This window comes from Quercus robur, chromosome 4, assembly GCF_932294415.1.
Source record: "Quercus robur chromosome 4, dhQueRobu3.1, whole genome shotgun sequence".
Classification (NCBI taxonomy): Eukaryota; Viridiplantae; Streptophyta; class Magnoliopsida; order Fagales; family Fagaceae; genus Quercus; species Quercus robur.
Window position 1 is genome coordinate 68,875,151 of NC_065537.1, and position 5,014 is coordinate 68,880,164.

Below are 5,014 nucleotides of genomic sequence, written 5' to 3' on the forward strand. Positions count from 1 at the left end.
ATAGGACCAGACTGGAAAGGAGACCTAAAATATCTCGGGAAAGCTGCCCTCATTACCCTTCCCAGATAAGACTCTGCATCCAGCAAAGCCGGATTCTTCGGCTTTATCAACCACCCCCAGTGATTCTGGGATTAGACTGATGGGACAAATATCAGTCTTGGAAAGGTTGACCCTACACGTGGACGAAGGACAGCGAGCGTCAGCGAGTATAAAAGAGAAAGTAAGTAATCTGGATAGAGGGGCTGGGAACAATGGACAAAAAAAACCAGGGACTCCCATCCTACCTCTAGGAGAAGGACTCCATGGGTGAAAACCCATTAACGATGTATGCACACCACAGAGAAAAAACCCACCGCCGGATAACCGGAAGAAGACCTTAATGGTCCGAGGATTAAGTCCGAGGAGTCCAACTCCTAAGGATGTGACGCTATAGGGCTTAAATGTTCAAATCCAACTCCTTTTTTTCTACATGAACTCCTCTAAAATCAGGACCGGACAATCGCCCTGTGATCAAAGGCAAGCCTTTCAAGCCCACTCTCTACAAATCATATTGTGAGGGATTTTTCATATGCGAGCCCAACATCATTATTGGGCCGCTAAATAATCGTGTCCCTACAATACTAATTCATTAATAAAATTTAACATTTATCTCTTAAATTTTGTTAAAATATAAATTAATAGTAGACAAATTTATTGTAAGGACATGATTTAGACTTCTAGCCCAACGGGTATATGGACTTAAGCCCAAAAAAGCCCAAAGTAATAAATTTGTAGAGAATGAGTTGGAAAACTGGGTTTTAATGAATCAGATAACAGAAAAATAAATTTTGATTGCAAAAAGAGAAAGATAACAGAAGTTTATTAAGGAACAACATCCTCGGATTGGTCCGAGGATACTGATTCTTAAATATTTGCATTTAAAGCTTTGTTACAGGTCTGGTTCCCAGTTTGCAATGGTGTTTTTTTTTTTTCTCTCTCCCCTTCCTCATGAAGGGTCTCTCACATTATATAGCCCTCTTTGGGTCATCTTGATCCTACACTTGTTGATCATCTGAGCCCTTACTTGAGTACCTGTACCATCAGACACCCTCTTTGGTTTTCTGTGAGTTGCGTTCGCCAAGGCGGCACTATCCAGAGGTCTTCTCCACATAAATGCGGTTAGAAAAGTAGCTATAGTGCATTTAATGTGGTGGTGGCAGTTTTTCCTTAGATATTTTTGAATTTCCTTCATTCTCGCACGTTCATGAGACACGTTCCTCTCACTGGAACCTCTTGGAGGGTTACCCTAGTTGCTGGAATACATACTTGAGCTGAATTCATCATATCTGAGGAGGAGCTCCTCCTCGGACCATCTTCCATTCGTTTCTTATTTATGAAACTTTAGTTGGGAACCCCTGATAACTATTCACCCCTCCTCGAACCATTCAGCATTTTCGAACAAAAGCTCAAGGCCCAACATATTATTCTGGGCCTTTATCCCTACATTTATTATATCTAGAAATATGCCAAAAGATAGACTACATATTTCTAAGAACAAAAGAGAAAAAACAAAAACACTTACTTCATCTTAATTATTAAAAAAAAAAATTAAATCCCTATTTTTTTTCTGACTGCTGACCTTATTGTTCTTTATCTTAGTCTTTTTCTTTTTTCCTTTTTTTAAGCTTCCCTTGTGGTAGATGCTCATCTAGGGGGGACAGTGTGTGTCTTGGTTCAATCTTTAGATGACTAATAATTAACTTTAAATTTATTCTCCCTTCCTTCTTTTTCTTAAATGCAAAAGAGTAAAACTGTGATAGCACTCTCATTTGCGACTTTATCTCTCTATTTCATTTTTTTTTTTTTTAATATCCATGGACGTTTACTTAGACATGGTAAAGTTGAACCCGACTTGATAACCTAATCCAAATCTTTTTTTTTTCTTTAACTCAGTTCAAGTGGGTCGAATCATAAAGCAATCCATTTTTTACGAGTTATGGCAAAAGTTGCCATCCTAATATTTTCCATTTAATGATGATAATATAAGTTTATTTAATATGAATAGTCTCTTTAACAATCTTCTCAAAAAATGAAAAAAAAAATTCAATTAAACAACAATTTTACTGATACCCCTTATTGATTCATATGGAACTACTATATCATTTATAAATAAGTAAACAACTAGACATTAATGCATATTTTTGAAAATAAAACTAAGTGTCAACCAATATACCTCTAAAATAAGTATATCCAAAATTAGACTGTCAATCTAAAATAAGTTTTCAAAATTGTAAATTTTTATATGTTTTCATCTTTTGTCAAATTAGTTATCCAATAGGGCATTTGTAATGCTGTTTTTAGATTCGGAATGTTGATATTTTGTTAAAATGGAAGCTGTGTGATTGTTTTAATTATAAATTCAAATGGTAGACTAGGCTTGTTTGTGACTGAGCCGTTTTGTTTTGGTTAGCAATCTTGGGATTTGTATAATTTTATTATGGGGAAAAGCACATTTTCATCTTTACATTTTTACACGATTCCCACTTTGGTCCCTATATTTTATTTTCACCGCTTTTAGTTCTTATTTAGAAAAACGCCTTCTATTTTAGTCCTTTCCGTTAGTGCCATTAGGGCACTGACCTACATGGCAAATGGAATTATTAAAAGAATAATAAAAAATTTTATTTTCTCATTAAAAAATGCCAAGTCAGCATTTAAATTTTAAAAAATAATTTGTTGATTTTAACTAAATAAAAAATAAAAACAGAAATAAAAATGAAAAATCACATTAATTGAGATCGAAGTGTGTCTTGAGCAAGAACATAAACTCAGATCTAAGAACACAAAATTAAAATCCAAAAATCACAAACCCAAAAAATAAGAACATAAAATTAAACCTGAACAAGGAATTAAACATGAAAACAAACACAAAACACAAACCCAAAAAATTAAAATAAAACTAGCACAACACTCCCACTCTCATTTTATACTTCTTTTTCTTCGTTCTTTCCAGATCCATTACTTGCTCTATTTGTGTTTGTATCTTTGTTTTTCTTCTTTCCTTTCAGATCCATGACTCTCTCTTTCTCTCTCAAATACCAACACCTTAGTGTTCAGCATATGGCCGCTGACGCAACACACGAGCGACGCCGTGGTGGCGCGCCTCGTCGAGACGCTCTCCAAGCAGTCCATTCTCTCCAAGTGCTACGGCACCTTGCCAAGCGATGAGGCCTCCTCCGCCACGCACCTCATCAAGACAGAGGCTTTCTCCACTGCCGTTGCATCCGCCTCTGCCGAGGACGACGACATCGAGATCCTCTAGGTTTACTCTCACGAGATCAGCCGCAAAATTCTTAACACTGTTAAGACTCGTGCCTCCTCCGTCGCCGCTTCTTCTATCGTCGACGCTAGAACTGCGCCACAGACTCCGTCTCTCAAGGTTGCTTCCGCCACCACTGCCAGTGAGGATAACTCTCCTACCGTCACTGAATCTTAATCTCTGTCTAGGATTTAGCTTTTCTGGTATGCTAGGATAACTGTGTATTTGTGTTTGGTTGATAAGAAAGGGCAAGAAAATGCTATAGGTTAATTTTTTGTTGTTATTTTCTGGGTTGATGATTTTTGGATTTTAATTACGTATTGTTAGATCTGAGTTTGTATTCTTGTTCAAGACACACTTTGATCTCAATTAATGTGATTTTTTGTTTTTGTTTTTGTTTTTGTTTTTTTTTAGTTAAAATTAATAAATTATTATTTTTAATTTCAATGCTGACTTGGCATTTTTTAATGACAAAATAAATTTTTTTATTATTATTTTAATAATTCCGTTTGCACGTAGGTCAGTGCCCTTACGGCACTGACGGAAAGGACTAAAATAGAAGGCGTTTTTCTAAATAGGAACTAAAAGCGGTGAAAATAAAATATAGGGACCAAAGTGGGAATCATGTGAAAATGTAGGGACGAAAATGTGCTTTTCGCCTTTTATTATTAATGAACAATTTTTAATTTGTTGACATGAACTTTTTCTTGACATGAATGAATTCAAACTAATGAATTTCATACCAAGTAATTTGCTATATGACTTAGAGCATTTGTTTCTAAAAAAAAAAAGGAAAAAAAACTTAGAGCATTTGTATGATCAACTCATGTAAATATAAGAATATATTTTTCCTATTTTACACAACTACTTTTCAAAAACACTTATATATAAGATTATTTATTTTACACTACATTTCATTAAAATATTATAAAGAAGTATTAAAAAATATATTTGCATGTAAATAGTATTATAATAACCAATAATTAAAATTTACATGAACTAATATGGTTGATTTTTGGAATTGAATATGCAAAATTTACCATTATATTATTATACATGGAGATATAAGTGCTCTTACCAAGTGACAAATACGTATTTTCTACACAACATTTCATATGAAAAAATATGAGTCCACCCCAACTCAATCCTAACTTGATTGACGCCTATCTCTGAGCATTTGTATCAGCTCGTGCATAAATTTCTATCTATTTTAACATAAAAACTACATTTTCTATTTTATATACTCACTTTTCAAAATAGCCTATGTTAGATTATTTATTTTACACAACATTTCATTAAAGTATCAATTTTTTATTGGTTTTTTTTAATTGTATATCTTTCTTCACACACAACAATCATTATTCACTCTCTTCTTTCATCCTTAAGATATGTAAAGAAATAATAAAAAATTAAATACAAGATGAATAGTGTAAATCTAAATTCACACGATTAGAGCAATAACAAACTTGTAAATTTACACAATCATAGATCTGTTTGTTTGGGATCTGCTTATTTTGCTGAAATTAAAATTTTTTTGCTAAAAATACTGTAAGAGCATCCACAGCAGTGGTGCTAAAAAGCTATATTGGTTTAGCTCCTCAAACCCCTAAAAACTATGCTGCAACAATGGAGGCAAAGCAAAATTTTTACCTGTTCAGCTACAGTGCACACCCATCTATAGATGTGCATTGTAGTGCAAACCTATATAAAAAAAAA